Below are 9,045 nucleotides of genomic sequence, written 5' to 3' on the forward strand. Positions count from 1 at the left end.
CTAATTCTGTAGTCCCAGTTACTATCATAGACAGACAAATTATCATACTTAGGGGGTCGTCTAATTATTAGGTTAACATCTTAGTTATGCTGCTATAGGCCGAGGCTGCCGGGGTCCAGAAACATGATCACCTGACAGGCCTCTGTCACCCCACTGGGAAATGGTCTCCTCTCCTCTCCTCTTCTCTTCTCTTCTCTCTCTTCTCTTCTCTTCTCTTCTCTTCTTCTCTTCTCTTCTCTCTCTCCTCTCCTCTCCTCCTCTCCTCTCCTCTCCTCTCCTCTGGGTGAGACGTGTGAGAGCGGAGGAGCGAGCGAGCGAGTGGAAAACCGTGCAAAAGCGCGATTTTTCCTATTCTTTCTTGTGTGCGAGTGAATGCTAGATAATATAGTTTAATTTATTGCGGTGTTTGCAAGTTTATATTAGTTTATCGAGTGTTTGTGTGAGTGTGTGGGGCGGCCGACCGCGTGCGGCCGTCATGGCGGCCAACGCCGGTTTAACTGGCTTGAGTCGGAAGTACGGAGTCAAGGTGGGAGCGGGCTCCGTGCTTAGTGTGGAGGAGGTGGCGCTGGCTGTGGGCCAAAAAATTAGCCACAGCTCAATCAAATCCGCCGCCCGCATGAATAGGGCGGTGGTGTTGTTCCTTGAAAAGGTGGAACAAGTCAACAAGTTGGTGGAGACGGGGATCACTGTGGGCGGACAGTTCGTCCAGGTAACTCTGCTAACACAGCCGGCGGCACGGATTACACTGTCCAATGTGCCGCCGTTCATTAGCGATGAGTTCCTGGTACGGGAGCTGTCTCGGCATGGGAAAGTGGTCTCTCCCATCCGAAAAATGTTGTCTGGCTGTAAGTCACCGCTGCTGAGACACGTAGTGTCTCACCGCAGGCAGGTGCACATGATCCTCAACAATAGGGCGGAGGAATTTAATTATCGTTTCATCGTTCGGGTAGACGATTTTGATTATACCCTTTTTGCAACTTCCTCCGCCCTCAAGTGCTTTAATTGTAATGAGGAGGGTCATCTCGCCAGGGCTGGCCTTGGACACGCGGCCCGTTCCGGCGGCGAGGCGTCGGTGGCTCAGCGCGGATGGAAGCTCCGCTGCCCCGGACGGAGCGACAGCAGAGTCGCAGATGGAGGAGAAGCGGGACGAGTGTGTGCGTGAGAGTGAGGTGAGTGGAGAGAGCGAGATTGTGTAGATGGTGGTAGAAATGAATGGTGAGAGTGGTGAATCAGGGGGGAAGGTGGATTTAACTGGGGAGGTGTGTGATCTGAGTGGTGTGATGAGTGAGGTGGTGTGTGATTCAAATGAACTGGGGGAAAATGGTGAGGTGATGGGTGAAACAGTTGAACTGGGTGAGGCAGGAGAGACTGGAGACAAGATCCAAACGGGTGAGCAGGGTACAGTGGGTCAGGTGATGGGTGGACTCGATGGGCCAGGGATAGCGGCTGGTGAACGGGGTGAAGGAGAAGTGAGCACAGGTGAGCGGGGTGAGGGAGGAGTGAGCACAGGGGAGCAAGGTGAGGGAGCAGTGAGCACAGGTGAGCAGGGTGAGGGAGGAGTGAGCACAGGGGAGCGTGGTGAGGAAGCAGTGAGCGCAGGTGAGGGCACGAGTGGCGCGTCTGAGTGGTGGCTTGTTCCCGCAAAGCGGCGGAACAAGCGAAAAAGCGCCATGAAGGACAAGGGGGGCAAGACCGGAAGGCTGGAGGATACAGCAGTAGATACAGACACCAGCGACTGTGGGTCTATATCGGACGGCAGCGAACTGTCCGGCACAATGCCAGAGGGGCAGGAAATTGACCTGTACCCCTCAAGCTTGTTTAAAAAATTCCTTACCCAGACCAAGGGCATGAAAGGTCTTGATCTGGGAACATATTTCCCTGACAGGCTCCGTTTTATCCGGTCAGCAAGCTTTTTAATTAGAAATAAGGCAACGTCAGAAATTTACAGGCTAATGAAACACATGGGCAAAGCAAGAAAACAGCAAAATTGAAAAAATATCTTACCATGGTTTCTTGTACTTATTTTTTTACTGTCTTTGATTTTAATCTTTTCCCTTGGCATGAACATATTCAAAATGGGAACATTGAATGTCAACAGAGCCAGGGACGCAAGAAAACGGGCACTAGTGTTCGACACAGCAAAAAGAAAACGCATTGATGTCCTGTTCCTCCAGGAGACCCACAGCGACTGCGGCATAAAAGCGGACTGGGAGAAGGAGTGGGAAGGACAGGTGCTGCTGAGCCACAACACCACCCTCAGTGGTGGAGTGGGCCTCCTTTTTTCAAGGGGCTTCACTCCATTGTCCCTGGAGGTGGAGCATGTGGTGAGGGGATGGTGTTTGATGGTGAAAGTGCGCCTCCAAAACCACTCCTTGGTTTTTATTAATATTTATGCTCCCACCAACGGTACAGAGAGGAAGAGCTTTTTAGAAAAAGTCGGCACTGTTTTAAATGGTTGTGGGGATGATTTTTTATTCTTGGGTGGAGACTTTAATTGCACCGAGTCTTTTTTAGACCGCAACCATGCAGAGCCTCATCCAGCCTCGCAACATTGTCTGAGACAGCTGGCCTATTCTCATGGCCTGGTGGATGTGTGGAGGAGGATGCACACGGACAGCAGGCAATACACTTGGTCCCGCTTGAGTGAGGGTAGGATCTCCTCGGCCAGACTTGACCGATTTTATTGTTTTAAACATCATTTTAGTGTTTTTAGGAGCTGTAGCACCACGCCAGTCGGCTTTACAGACCACTCGTTGGTTTTAGGCGAAGTCGCCGTGAAGAACATCTTGCCCAAGAGTGCATACTGGCATTTTAATTCCAGCTTAGCTCAAGACAACAGTTTTAGAGATGTTTTACGGCACTTCTGGTTAGGGTTTCGAGAGAGAAAATCCGATTTTATGTGCCTAAGACAGTGGTGGGACCGTGAAAAAGTAGAGATACAGCTCCTGTGCCAGCAGTATACTCTCAATGTCACGCAGGACACACGCAGGTCGATCAAAGACCTGGAGATGGAGATAGTGGAGCTAGAGGCGATTGGCAGCTCCACAGGAGATCGAGGGTGTATTGAAACCCTCCAATCCAAAAAAATGGCCTTTGCCAGCCTGCTGGACAGTCAGGTACAGGGTGCACTGGTCAGGTCCCGGATTAAAGACCTCACTGAGATGGATGCTCCCTCTAGTTTCTTCTTTGGGCTGGAGAAAAAGCGTGGACAGAACCTAATAATCCATTCACTGCTTTCGAGCACAGGGCAGGAACTCGTGGAGCCGGGCCAGATAAGGCAGCGGGCGGTGGAGTTCTTTTCCTCCCTGTATGAGAGTGAGTATCGCAGCGATGACGGCCTGTTCCATGAGTTCTGCGGGGACCTTCCTCGGATCTCTGAGGAGGCAAACTCGCAGCTGGACAGGCCGTTGCAACTCGATGAGCTCCACGCCGCCCTGCTCAGCATGAAGGGAAGGAAGTCTCCAGGTGTCGATGGGCTCACAGTAGAGTTCTTTAAAGCCTACTGGGACATTGTGGCCCACGACATGCTGGAGGTCTTTAATGAAAGCCTGGCCTCGGGTTCCCTGCCATTGTCCTGCAGGAGAGCGGTGGTCACCCTCCTGCCAAAAAAGGGCAACCTGCGAGAGATCAAGAACTGGCGCCCTGTGTCTCTACTGTGTGTGGATTATAGGATTCTGTCCAAGACCTTGGCCTCCAGGCTGAGGGAAGCTATGGAGCAGGTCATCCACCGGGACCAGACTTACTGTGTGCCCGGCAGGTCCATAGTAGATAATGTCCACCTAATTCGAGATGTTTTGGAAGTCTCCAGATCATTGGACGTTGATACTGGTCTCATTTCGCTAGACCAGGAAAAGGCTTTTGACCGGGTTGAAAAACCAGTTCCTCTGGAAGGTGATGGAGAGGTTCGGGTTCAGCCCTGGCTTTATAGCGATGATCCGCGTCCTGTACTGTGACATTGCGAGTATGCTGAAGTTTAATGGCAGTCTGTGTCCTCCCTTCAGAGTGCGTAGAGGCGTCCGGCAGGGCTGTGCCCTCTCTGGAATGCTCTCTCCCTCGAACCCCTTCTCTCTAGGGTCCGTGCAAACGTGGATGGCCTGTTTTTACCGTCCTTTTACAGAAAAATTGTTTTATCTGCCTACGCAGATGATTTAATAGTAATGGTGCGCAGCCAGAGGGACGTAGATGTTTTATCTAATTTAACAGTTTTATTCAATCGCCTGTCTGCGGCCAGGGTCAACTGGCAGAAGAGTGAGGCCCTGGCCGTTGGCAGGTGGACAAATGGTCTGCCGGTCCTTCCCCAGGACCTTGCCTGGCGGAGGGACGGCCTAAAGTACCTCGGTGTTTTTATTGGAGATGAAGAAACTGAAAAGAAAAATTGGCTTGACACGTTGGAAAAGGTAGACAGAAAAATTCAAAAATGGGAATGGCTCCTCCCCCGCATGTCGTACAGAGGCAGAACTCTTGTCCTCAATAACCTGGTGGCCTCTGTGCTCTGGCACCGGCTCAGTTGCATGGAGCCACCCTCGGGGCTACTAGCACAACTGCAGACAAGAGTTCTGGCCTTCTTTTGGGACGGCATGCATTGGGTCCAGCAGGGGGTGTTGTACTTGCCCAGAGAGGAGGGAGGACAGGGCCTCATCCACCTGGCCAGCAGGACCGCCGCTTTTAGAATACAGTTTGTACAGAGGTTTTTAACAGGGCCGGCGGACCTATGTGGAGAGATGTGGCTGACGGCTGCACTGTGGCGGACCCGGACCCTACTCCTCCAGCACGTAGTGGCCGTGGCAGGGCCAGACCTAACGGGCGCAGAGGCAGTGGGTTCCCTGTTAGGCATCCGCTCTACCCAGGCAGCTGAGGGGGTGCTTCGGCTATGGAGGAACAGACTCAGCACGAGAGAGAGGCGTATTCTTGAGGACTACGGCCAGGGGACCGAACCCGACAGCGAGGACCCCTTCCCGGAGATCAGGCTGGTTGCCCACCTCGGGAATCTAGACGGTCCTCTCCTCAGACCAGCAAAGACCTTCTCCCTGGTAGCAGTCGATAAGAAGACCCTATACAACGACTGTGTGAGGGTACTAAACAGGAGAGGACTGTCGAACAGGAGCACCAGCATGTGGGCCGATCGACTGGGAGGGGATGGAGCCCGCCCCTGCTGGAGGGTCCTTTACAAGCCGCCCCTGAAGACGAGGACCGGGGACCTCCAGTGGAGGATCCTACATGGGGCTGTCGCCTTGAACGCTCTCCTCTCCAGAATGAACACTGCTGTGTCGGACCAGTGCCAGTTTTGTTCCGGGCGAGAGACTGTGGTCCACGCGTACAGTGAGTGTGAGAGGCTCACTGTACTTTTTAATGTCATGAAGGGTGTTTTTAATGGTTTTAAGGAAACCTTTTCTATTAGAACTTTTATTTTTGGCGCAGGTTACAACTCAAAAGCCGCTCGCAACAAGTGGCAACTCCTGAATTTTATCTGTGGTGAGGCAAAAATGGCAATTTACGTCTCCAGGAAGAACAAAATTTCAAAAACTGGGGATAGTGAGGCCGCCACTGTATGGCGCTGTAATGTCCGGTGCAGGCTGACGTTGGAGTTTGGGTTTTATAAAATGATGAACGACCTCGGCAAATTCCAGGACATATGGTGTCACAAAAATGTTTTATGCACTGTGACAGAGGATCTTTTGCACTTGTATTAAATTGTATTGTATTGTTGATTTCTTAATATTTATTTATTTATCTCTTTTTATTGTGGTTGGTGGTATCATTATTATTATAACTATTGTTATTATGATTACTATTATTATTGTTATGATTATTATTATTACTATTATTGTTGTTCTGTGGGTTTTCTAAACAGGGCGTTTTGTGGCCCTGTGTAAATTTGTGAATTAAAGTATTTTGTAAAAATCAAAAATCTCTTCTCTTCTCTACCTGTCCTCTCCCCTTCTCCTCTCTTTCTACCCAGCTGGCCATCAGCAGGAGGGTCCCCCTACATGCGCCTGGTCCTGCTCCAGGTTTCTTCCTGTTAAAGGGGAGTTTTTCCTTGCCACTGTTGCTTGTTTGGGGTTAGGCCCTGGAATTCTGTAAAGCACCTAGAAACAATTTTGATTGTAAAAGACGCTATATAAATAAAGATTGATTGATTGGTTGATTGATTGATTGATTGATGGGCATTTCACCTCTTTTATCTTTGTATTTACCTTCAGTGACTCCAACAAAAATTTAGACTGTATAACTGAATAAATGACAGGTTTTCTTTCAGAAGAGTGTGAATTATTTAAAAAGCGCATTCCTTCCAAATATTAACATGATTTGATGCCACATAGCAACATAAAAGTGGCATTATTTCACTTCATCCCCTAATTATTTTCAATTTTAATCTGAAGTTAAAACATCTTGTTCTCCAATGTCCCCTCATCATTCAAAAGAAGCAGCTAATTAGCTCTGACACAAGAAGATATTTACTTTTCAGGCAAGTCTGTCAGATTAAAACAACCTTTTAATATCTTCAGTTAGACTTGGATATAAAAATGGATGCATAGTGTCAAGCTTAGTTGATATATGATTGTAGTCTCTCCTTAATAAAAGTAAACATCACTCAGAAAAAAGCTTCTGTTGATTAATCAAAGATATCAACTCGAGCCTTCAATTGTCCATCATATGTTTTAAACCCCATGTGTCCCAGGCCACTCAGAGCTGCAGGATTTAAGGTCATGAATGCCGGTTGTGTACTTCCTTTGGACTTGTATTTGAAAACAAGAAAAACATAGCTGGGGCCATCAGACTTTTAAAACCTTTATTGGCTTGTTTGGGCATTCACTATAGAAACAGGCAATTATTAGATGTTTCTGAAATTCATTGGGTCGACCAACTTTTCAGTCCAGCAGCCAATTCATCTCAACATCTGTCCATTAGCTGCATACTTGAGCAAGCCTGGCAGCCTTTCTTGGGTCACAAAACCTGAAGAGTTCAAAGCCTTATTTACTCTACTGTTGTAAGTCTTCAGCCCAAATTTTGTTAATGCTTGAAGATTTTAGAAGTCGGATGAAAACATTCTGAAAGAATTTTGGTTCAGCCAGAAAACATTGACACTGGACACTAAAGACCAGTGAGCTTGGATTAAGACAGCATCAGTCCTGAATAGACAGCTGTTAAACCAGGACATTTAAGTGGTTTTCATGAATATGGCTTGAATGTGGTCATTAGTCAGAGACTATGGACCTCTGGGGTAGGGTAAATAAGCCTAATTTAGAACATCTGGCTTAAAAAACAAAACCTCCAGGTCGGATGGAGCTAGGTCTGAGGACCTTGTAGGTCAAAAGAAGGGTTTTAAAATTTATTCTAAATTTAATGGGCAGCCATGGTATCTATCAGATAAATATGATCTAAACCAGTCTAGTGCTGTCTCTTTAATCCCAATCACATGTTCCAGTCTATGTAACAGGATGCTGTGATAAACTGTATCAAAAGCAGCACTGAGATCCTGCATAACCAGCATAGAGACCAGTCCATGATCTGAAGCTATGAGAAGATCATTAGTAACTTTAAGAACTGCTGTTTCTGTGCTGTGATGAGCTCTAAAGCCTGACTGAAACATCTCAAACAGGCTGTTTCTCTGCAGGTGCTCCAGTAACTGAGTCACCACCACCTTCTCAAGAAATTTAGAGATAAAAGGAAGGTTGGATATTGGCCTATAATTTGCTAATACGTCAGGATCCAGTGATGGTTTTTTTAATCAGAGCCTGTGAATTGATGAAAGGGAAAAAGGTAACCATTTATACATATAGCACTCTACATTATTCATATTTGCAAATCAGTAGAAAAATAGAGGCATGGTAACAAGTACAGGAAAGAAAATTACACATGGAGACTTGCTTAACAGGCTCCTGTCTGCAATTCTGTTACCAACAGCTGTCGCAGTATGTAAGTGTGCTGCACACAAAAAAGGGGACGATAGCACAACATTGGGCAACAACTTTGCAGATGAAACCGCAAAGGAAGCTGCAGACAGACAAATATTTCTATTAATAGCGGAATTCCAAACTGAATCGTAACAATTTCTGAGGGACATGCAAACACACAGCAGCAAGACAGAAAAACAGCAATGGAAAAAACACAGTGCTAAGATAGTGAATGGAATTTACACAATGCCTGATGGAAAACCTGTATTGCCAAGAAATATGTATAGATGGGCTGCTATTGTGAGCCATGGGCCTTGCCATGTCTCAACAGGAGGGATGGTGAAGGTAGTACAATCACAGTTCTATGCAATAGGATTTCAATCCTACTCTAAAAAATTTTGTTTAGCATGACCGATTTGTTTGAAGCGTAGTCCTCTGGGAGGTATTAAGCCACAGAAAGGTAAAACACCTATACCATCCTATCCTTTTCACACAATTTATATGGATTACATTGAACCTAGTCCCTGTGAAGGAAAGAAATATTGCTTAGTGTTAATTGATCCTTTTACTAGATGGGTTGAAGTTTTTCCTACAGCAAAAGCAGATGCAGTAACAGTAACAGTAGCAAAACGCTATGTAGAGAAATAATACCTCGATTTGCGGTTCCAAAAGTCATTTGGAGTGACATTCACATTTTGTGAATGAAATAATTGACAGGGTAGGACAAATATTTAACATTACTTTAAAGAATCATTGCTCATATCATCCACAGAGTGCAGGCCTCAGAGAGAGCAAATGGCACAATCAAGTCAAGGTTAAGATGCATGGATGAAACAGGAAAATCATGGATTTATTGTCTAGATTTAGTGAAATTGTGGATGCATATTACACCACATGCAACCACAGGATTGTCACCATTTGAAATGATGTATGGAAGACATTACGTCTTACCTCCATTCCAACAAAAGACAGGAGATGATGAAGTAGAAATGACAGTTGCAGATTACATGAGTAAAATGCTGCAAGTGTGGCGGGGTGGAGAGAGGTGGAACGGTTAACGACAACGCCACCTGGGGAATTTCACCCCAGGAATTAACCGGAAAACAGGCACGCGCAGATAAGGTTCTGTTCCAGAGGCAGAGACAGGATT

Source organism: Takifugu flavidus, chromosome 5, assembly GCF_003711565.1.
Source record: "Takifugu flavidus isolate HTHZ2018 chromosome 5, ASM371156v2, whole genome shotgun sequence".
NCBI lineage: Eukaryota > Metazoa > Chordata > Actinopteri > Tetraodontiformes > Tetraodontidae > Takifugu > Takifugu flavidus.